Here is a 10,189-nt window from a genome sequence, read left to right as displayed (position 1 = left end):
TGCTTCCTACGGGCCTGCATTATAAAGCTGCCTAAGAAAACAGATCTAACATCGTGTGGAAACTGGAGAGGAATCACACTTTTAACAACAGCATCCACAGTGTTGGGGAGAATCATCATCAAGAGAATAGCACAGGAAGTGGACAGCATGCTGCATGAAGAACAGGCTGGATTCAGGGCTAGAAGAAGTACAACGGAACAGATGTTCATTCTCCGTAACATTGTCGAACAAGGGCACCGCTAAGCGGAGCATCCCCTCGCGGCAGGAAATATCATGAACATATGCATTGTATTATACTGTATAGCTATTCATTATTGATTAAAATGCAGATACCTCTAACATCATTTGGTGGTGGTGGTGGTGGTGGTGGTGAGGGAGGCATAATTAACATGGTATTTTTAATAAACCTATCAAGGTGCATATCATTAGGGGTGGGGGGATATGTGATTGTGCAGTTTCCCTTATTCTTCCCATTCTATATATTCATATATAGGTTTTTTGTTAAATATATATAGCTATTTATTATTGATTAAAATTCAGATACCTCTAACATCATATAAGGTGGTGGCGGTGGGGGGATAATTAATATGGTATTTTTAATAAACCTATCAAGGTGCATATTATCTTGGGGGGGGGGGGGGGGGCATATACATACGTGATTGGGCAGTTTCCCTTATTCCTAGCAGAAACATATTTACTTACCTGAATATACCTCACAGTTGTTGTATGCAGAATGCATGAACTCAGAAAATCCCCACGGAAGCGATATTTTTTCGTTATGTAAAAAGACAATATACCGATGTTGACAGGTCGACGAAGCTTGTGAAATATCTTTATAGCTTTCAAGAATTACGTACGCCTTCAGAATTAATTTAGAATTAATTCTGTAAACGGACACGTGTGGTAATCTGAATTAATTCTGTATTGTAATCACGTGGGGTAATCTGGAAATGAAACCAAGACGTTCCTCAAATTATTTAATTACTCAGTGTCAGAGATAGCGCTTTTAATTCCTACAGACTGTCTTTGCGCACGCCAACGTGCACTAGGCCTAATATGACAATGCACAAATACAAACTTACCTGCAGCAGACGTAAGCTGTCTCGTTTTCTTTAAACTGGTTCCCTGTTAATTGGTGCAACCGAAGCGACCAGAATCGTAACTTGACAGGGTATCAGTTTGAATTAACCGGAAGTGAGTATTGTCAACTCGTACATAAAATTTCACGGTTTTTAGGTAGTAAAGACGCGATATTTTAAGAACTATTTCACCAATTATCTTGAAAATGAATAGGGTTCGTCTTTTTACAATGCCACATATGTATGCGAAGGCTGAGAATCGTTAGTGCAAAGGTTCTCTTTAAATCTTGCCCACAAGCTGTAATGGACACACAAACACACACACGGACACACGCACAGTAGTGATGCTATATCCCCTCCGCAACTAGTTGCGCGAGGGGATAACAAGCAATAGAGTGGAACAGCAACCTCTACCTTTGCTTTGTAGACTTTGAGAAAGCCTTCGACAGTGTGCATGGGGGATACGCTATGGAAGATCATGAACAGTTACGGAATCCCATCAAAATTCATAAGAATTATCAAAGCCATGTATAGTCGAGTGAATGTGCTGTGCAAACCGGGAATGGACTATCAAAGTGGTTTCAAGTAATGTCAGGAGTGAAACAAGGGTGTAACATGTCGGGATTCCCATTTCTCCTGATAATAGACTAGATTATGAGAAAAGCTATAGCAGAAAGCAACACAGGCATACGATGGAAATATACCAGCAAGTTAGAAGACCTTGACTTTGCTGATGACATTGCCCTTATATCAAGCAGCAGACAGCAGATACAAAGACTGACAGCATTAATGAAATAGCAGGAAGCGCACCATTAACTATGAATGGGGAAGATCTAGAAGTTGATAGATTCATATATCTCGGTGCAACAGTCAGGAAAAGTGGTGGGGCTACAGAGGACATGAAAAGGAGAATAGGGTTTGCCTGGATTGCGTTTAACAACCTTAGTAAACTCTGGAGAGACAGCCACCTTGGAAGAAAGACCAAATTGAAAATATTTAGATCAAATGTTGTATCAGTCTTGTTATATGGGTCAGAGACATGGAAGGTAACAAAGGGAGATGAAAAAAGGTTAGACGTATTCCTCTATACAGGACTGAGAAAGATATTTAAGATATATTGGTCGGAGAAGATCGATAACATCAAGGAAAAGAGCAGAGATGGATAAGATCAGTGTCTTAGTGAGAGTAAGAAGATGGACCTGGATTGGACATGTTTTAAGAAAAGATGTACATAACAACTGCAGAGTAGCATTGACATGGACACCTGAAGGTAGAAGGGAAAGAGGTCAGCCATAGGAAATGTGGAGAACGGTGGAGAGAGAAGAAGAACAGCTAAGGTTTACCAACTGGACTGAAACAGCAAGAGCTGCACAAGACAGGAAAAACTGGAAAATGCGTGTTAGATGCCCTATTCTCCAGGAGGAGAGAAGGAACTAAATACAGCATGAAGAATCGGTGGAATCAGACATTACCACAGAGACTCAGATCCCACCGTTTCATATATTTCATAAGTTAAACCTAATGCATATGCATTTTAAAATCATTATAAATTGTTATGAAAAATATTAAGCAAACGCATGTGGATACCACCCCTTGCCTTTCCTGATATTTCTTTCAAAATTTAGAGTATTTCTAGGTTTTAGGAATTTAGGGAAACTTTATTTACAAAATACAATTATTTAGATCTACATACACAATTAAGTCTGGAACTTTCGGTGTAAATGTTTCACAAGATAAATTATCATCGAAGCTATTTTACGTTCTAAAGCAACATAACAACCATTGGTGTAATTTCACTTCATTGACAACTTTTGTTTACATTTTTACAGTACAGAACCCACTGACTCTGTTCACAATCTTATATTGCATGTACTAGCTTCAGAACTTTCATCTCATAAATTGAATGTTGAGGTTGGAAAGCATTTAAGAATTGAAATATACTTGAGGTACGAACTTCGACGCTTTAAGCCTGCATAATTCAGAAAGCGTGTTAGCACTTCATGAAAAGTGTACCAATGTGAAGCGCTGCATGCTTTCACACCCTCAGCATTTTAAAAAATGAAATTTATTTCTCATATTTTAATTTCTGCACCAGTATGTTAATTACTTGCATTCCGGGTTAGCATTATGTAACCGGTATGGTTCTATGTTTAGTCACTTTTCTATCCTCTCTCACGTTTCCGGTTTAATAAATGTGCTGCGTTTACAACTAAGTGTTTGTTGCTGTGTTGGATATACACTAACTGGCGTGGTGGCAGCGGTCATTCATGAACCCAAGCTATTTTTTAACGTATATTCAACTCTCCTAGAAGTGGACAGTAACAGCGTGATAAAATTCACCACGGACACACAGGTACTAACGTATTTGGCATAACATCGTTAACAACATGGCAAATAAAGCGCCAAAACAATGGTGCTTGACGAAAGTAGAAACTGTTAACTCCTATGAAAACTGGAGACAAAATTTATTATATACTCTCTCCCTGGACCCCAATTTTTTACCATATCTAGAGGACGGTACAAATTGGGGGAAGAAAACCCGTGCTAACCCCCATAGAAACTTCGAGGACGACGACGAGAATGTGTCCGAGGCCAATAGAAAGACCCGCGCACAAAAAGTCAGAACCCTTGAACTCATGCTCGGTCAAATCGCAAATTATACACCTATTATAGCAAGGAACACTATTGTTAACAATTCTACGACACTTAGGGACATATGGCAGATCATTCGCTTACATTATGGATTTCAGTCAACGGGTGCACATTTCCTTGACTTTGTAAACATTCGATTACAGCCTAATGAACGACCTGAGGACTTGTTTCAGCGACTAATGGCATTTACTGAAGATAACCTCCTGAAAACAGAAGTGGGTATTACACACAATGGCCAAGAAATCAAAGAGGATGAGGAACTTACCCCTACAATGGAGAACTTTATCGTACTTACCTGGCTTACCCTAATCCATCCTGAGCTCCCAAGATTAGTGAAACAACGGTATGGGACCGAACTAAGATCGCGTACACTGGCTACATTGAAGCCTGAAATCTCCCAAGCCATTGATTCACTGCTGGAAGAACTACGTAACACAGAGGATGTCAGAGCTATGCGCACACAATTTTCTTAAGTGAAAAAAACCGTCATCACCACAAGTCCAGAAATCCTGTCCATTGTGTAAGGCTTCTGGGCGTCCATGCAATCACTTTCTTAGCAAATGTTCGTACTTACCCCAAAGTGACAAAAGATACTTTGCAAAGGCAAGGCAGATAATGGGTACAGACGGTAACCATTACAGCGATGAAGATGAGATTTCAGTCAGTCAGGATGCCTCCGTTAGCAGGGTGCAAATACGTCAATCTCCGTACATTGATGCATTTCTAACACACCATTCTGTTCGTATAATCATAGACAGTGGTGCAACTGGTAACATGATTCGATCGGACGTTGCCCACAATTTACAAGCATCTGTCACCCCTTCATCACAATATGCCCATCAGGCAGATGGATTATCACCACTCCATGTATCTGGTGAGACTAGACTAACTTTTAATCATGATGGACAAGAGTTACATTCGAAGGACTAGTTGTTGACAACCTGGACACTCCCATTTTGGCTGGAATTCCATTTATGGAGGAAAATGACATTATAGTCCGACCCGCCCGGCAAGAAATCAGAATTGGTGACAGGTGTATATTCCGGTATGGAACTAAAGCTCAGGAAGGACACCACTCCATTCGGTTCACACAAGTACTTCGAGCTCCTGTACCCCACACCACAACTCTGTGGCCAGGAGAGTACATTGAGGTCAAGCTTCCCGACGACATGACAAGTCCCGATGAGTACAACACATTTTCACTTGAACCCACAGTATGCCAGAATTCTACAACAAATTGGCCCCCTCCTTCATTTATAGACAGCGTGGCAGGAAAAGTACGGATTGCTAACTTGTCAAATGAACCTTGTACAATTAAACGAAACCAACACTTGTGCCTAGTGAGACCCACTTTCTCTCCTAACGTCTCTCCAGATGATGGAGACACTAGACCTATCCCGAAACCCAACACTAAATACAGTAAACGAACAACCACACACCCCGCTGCAGTCAACCTTGACCCTGACAATACTCTTTCTCCTGCGATGAAATCACAGTTCAAGAAGACTCTTGATGCATACAGTGAGGTGTTTAACCCAGAGTTTAAAGGCTACAATGGTGCCAGTGGTCCACTTAAAGCTGTTGTCAATATGGGACCAGTTAAACCTCCTCAAGGTCTCAAACTACCAGGAAATGGAGGAAAATTCGCCTTCAGAAGCCCATATTTTAATTTTCAGATTTTATTACCATGGCAACCAATTTTCAAAAATAATGTATATGGTTCTTGAAAGTACACATGTGAAAGATTTTAAAGGTCCATCATGACATCTGATGCTAGCCTGGTAATGGGTCAAGATACACTCAGGCACCTGCCATCCTGGAAGTAAAAAAGCAACAAAAATGAGGAAAATATACCCATTTTCAACCCCTCCTAATTCAAAAAAAAACTTTCCCAGTATAATGACAGATATCAACTTTCAACAAAATTCCTAACCTTTCCAACAAGGCCAAATTTGCAATAGAGTCCTTGATTCCTTTTCGAGATATTTTACATCAAAGATGCAGCATGCTCTTTTCAACTTACCGTTTAAAGTGAAAGTAGAATTGCCCGCCTAGAAGTCAAACTCTCATACATCTCAGAGTCACAGTTTCGAATCCCATAAAAAGGCACTGGATCAATGTAGAATGGTCACCTCCCTATATTAATACAGATATCAATAACAATGAAACTATTTAAATTCTATAAAATACTCTTTTAACATATTTACATTTTAACCCTGGTCACTTTAGCTTCATATTGGCAATTCGCCAGGTATATTGAGACTTCAAAGAAAGGGGCGCTTACCTCATTACAATAAACAACTTCTTTCAACACTTCAGGACAAGTTTGATGAGTTGGAGGCATGTGGTGTTTTTACTAAACCAGAGATTGTGAAAGTCAATGTCGAGTATGTAAATCCATCATTTCTGGTCAAAACGCCATCTGGAGGATTTGGATTAGTTACAGCATTTACAGATGTTGGGAGATACAGCAAGCCGCAGCCATCTCTTATGCCTGATGTAGATTCGACTCTCTGACAAATTGCTCAGTGGAGTTATATTGCCATAACAGACCTTACACACTCAGGCATTTTACCAAATTTCACTCGATAAGAAATCCATGAAGTACTGTGGAGTGGTAACCCCCTTTCGTGGCGTCAGAGTTTATGCCCGTTCAGCGATGGGTATGCCTGGCTCGGAGACCATTTTAGAGGAGCTAACCTGTAGAGTTTTGGGTGACTTGGTTCAGGAGGGTGTAGTCGCTAAGTTAGCTAATGATTTGTACTGTGGTGGATCTACTCCTGAAGACCTCCTTAATAACTTCACAAGGACACTTCAAGCTCTACAGAGAAATGGCCTTAACTTGTCTGCATCAAAAACTATGATTGTACCAAGGGAAGCCACAATCTTGGGATGGATATGGCGTGAAGGTACCCTTCGTGCAAGCCCCCATCACATTGCTGCACTAGTCAACTGTCAACCCCCATCTACTGTCACCGGCTTAAGGTCATTCATTGGTGCTTTCAAAGTTCTAGGACGTGTCTTAAAAGGATGCTCACATATTATATCTCCTTTAGACGCTGCCACTTCTGGCAAAGACTCCAAAGACAAAATTCAATGGACTGACGATCTCCATAGTCATTTTAAAAAAGCCCAGAAAAGCCTCTCATCCAATCAGACTATTACTCTCCCACAAGCTACGGACCAGTTGTGGATAGTCACTGATGGTGCTCTTCGAAGTGGAGGACTTGGGGTTACATTTTACATAAACCGCAATGACAAACTTTGCCTCTCTGGATTTTTCAGTGCTAAACTTCGTGCTAATCAACTTACATGGCTGCCCTGTGAAGTGGAAGCACTCTCAATTTCAGCAGCTGTAAAACATTTCAACCCATACATCGTGCAATCTTCCTTAAATGCATGTGTTCTCACTGACAGCAAACCATGTGTGCAGGCTTATATTACCTACAGATTTCAGTAGTCGAAATGTCCCTGCATGTGATAATCCCTCTTGCCAAATCTGCTCCTTTGTCAACACTATTGCCCAGTCTGTTGTTCAACGAGTAACTACTGAGGACATAGCAGAGGGGAGAGCCAAAATGCCATTTACTACCAGAACTTCATGGCTTGCCATCCAACAGGACTGTCCAGATCTCAGACGTACACATGCCCATCTCCTGCAAAGCACAAGAACGTCAAAAAAGCTCACAAATGTTCGGGATGTCAAGCGTTATTTACAGCATGCAGTCATTGCCAAGGATGGGTTATTGGTGGTGAAACGTAATGTCCCATTCCACCCAACACAGGAATGTATTATCGTTCCTCGCAGTGTCCTGGAGGGACTCCTTACTTCTCTACACATTTCATTGGACCATCCATCTTCCAATCAACTAAAAAAAAAGTGGTAAATCGTTTCTTCTTTGCACTTGACATGGACAAAGCTATTAACAACACCACAGACAAGTGTCATCAGTGTACTGCATTGAAGAGTACACCTAAATTTCAACCAGAACACACTACAAGCCAACAACCTGACAGAGTCGGCTATCTGTTTGCAGTTGATCTCCTTAAACGTGAACGCCAATCATACTGGTCCTGCGTGAGTACATAACTTCCTATACACGGACATTACTCATTGAAAATGAGCGTCATGAAACACTTCGAGAAGGACTACTCATCTTGTGTTCAGAGCTACTACCATTAGATGGCCCATTCGCTGTAATCCGGACAGACCCTGCCCCTGGATTTACCGCATTAATCAACGATAAACTCCTAGCCAAGAATCGCATATCCATTGAAGTGGGACGCGTAAAAAATATCAATAAAAACCCGGTAGTAGAAAGAGCAATACAGGAACTAGAAACAGAAATATTGCGCCATGATCCACTATGTCGCACAATCACTCCATTATCTTTGTGTTTGATTACCTCTCGACTCAATACACGTATAAGAAGTAGAGGAATCTCGGCCAAAGAGATGTGGACCCATCGTGACCAGTTCTCACATGAACAGATTCCCGTTGATGATTACGAGCTTATTTCGCAACAACATGACATTAAGCTTGATAATCACACACACAGGCAGGCCTCTAAACAACCTGGAAAGAGCAGTGCCCCTGGATGTCACAGCAAAGTTTGTGACTTGGTGTACTTATATTGTGACCGTAATAAATCAAGAACCAGAGACAGATATATTGTGGTATCATGTGATGGCGAATCATTAGCAAGTTCAGTGGCTCCCTGCTTCGACGAACAGCTTATCGTGTTAAAGACAGTGGTTGCTACTTTGTATCAGCTGATGAAGTCAGTCAAGACCACATTCCCAACAAACTACCCTCTGATGATGAGTGTGATGAACCGCCTCATGAATTAATGAACTTGGAAAACAAATTAACCAATCCTACATACCCGTCCCCACCACCAATACCTACTATTCTCTCGGATCCACCATTTCCACTTCAACCGTCACTGCCTGCTGATAAACCAACAGAACCGCTAGTTTCTGAGATATCACAACTTGACAGTGACTCTGATTTACCACCCACCCACAATGATGCGGTCTTTCATCCGGCTAGACCTACCCGTGTTCGTCATCCACCGAAGTGGTTATCCGACTATGAATGTGATTGAACCGTGTGATTGTGTTCGGGGCATAATAATCCCCCCTTGTGCTAATCCTTTCCATATTTGTCATTGTGTGATCTATATCGTGTGCTTGATGGTACTCTTTTTTGTATTCTCTCTAGATATTGCATTTTTCTACATTTTGCATTTGTATTCAATAGTAATTTTTAAGAGAAAAGGAAAAAATGGTGACACCAGTATGTTCATTACTTGCATTCCGGGTTAGCATTACGTAACCGGTATGTTTCTATGTTTAGTCACTTTTCTATCCTCTCTCATGTTTCCGGTTTAATAAATGTGCTGCGTTTACAACTAAGTGTTTGTTGCTGTGTTGGATATACACTAACTGGCGTTGTCCCAGTCGTTAAAATAATCGCACTGTATAGATTGCCTGTTATTACTGTCTTGCTATAAATAGCAAAAGAACTCGCATCGTACATGTACGAGTGTTTTATTTTTATTACAACATTGCATAGTACAGACATTTTAATCAAACCATAATGCTCTACATATAAATATACTCACAAAAATTTTACAACAGTACGATAATACCAATTTCACCGTCCTGTTTGTATTGCATACATAACCTTGATTTTCAAATTCGTTGTCGAACACAATTCTTTTATGCTGAGTAGTAAAAGAAATAAACACTCGATTAAATAAATGCTTAAAGTCGGCAGTGGCGATTGAATACGACGGCAGTGGCGATTGAATACGATATAGTACAACCAACTACAACATAGCAATATTGCACACTCAGCATAGTGATGTATACATGTATAGGTAGTAAAGTCATATAAATTCAACAACGTAAACTGGACATGTTATCTACATGTATATTATTTAAAAATCAATTTGTAAAGAAAATGAACACCTGGGTATTTATTAGTAGTATAAGTAGAAGACAATTTTTCAAACATGAAACAAGTTCTCTAAAAAATATGGCAAAAGCAAAACATGTCCCCTACCGACACCCCTATTTATTTGAGGGATGTCATGATATACAAACCATGTATTTTTGGATGAGCGGGCAGATATCATTTTTAATACCAAGAAATATCACGATTTCAATCCCTTGTAAATAGATGTGGTGAATCAGACGGACTCGATCACAACTTGGTATATGCCTTCCGTTATATAGAACTAGAGTACAAGAAACTAATTCATTTAACCATGAGACTAAGTTTTACAATTTTGTTAGAATAATTCAACTGTAACAAAAGAGAAACTTAATAATGTGTGTCCACTCATTCAATAACCACATAAAAATTCAGATTATTCTAGAGAAAAGTCTGGAGAACTACATTCGGGACAAAGTCCCATAAATCTCATACATATAAAAGTTAGTCTACTGTT

The sequence above is a fragment of the Ostrea edulis genome, chromosome 6 (assembly GCF_947568905.1).
Source record: "Ostrea edulis chromosome 6, xbOstEdul1.1, whole genome shotgun sequence".
Classification (NCBI taxonomy): domain Eukaryota; kingdom Metazoa; phylum Mollusca; class Bivalvia; order Ostreida; family Ostreidae; genus Ostrea; species Ostrea edulis.
Note: the sequence above shows the minus strand (reverse complement) of the source record.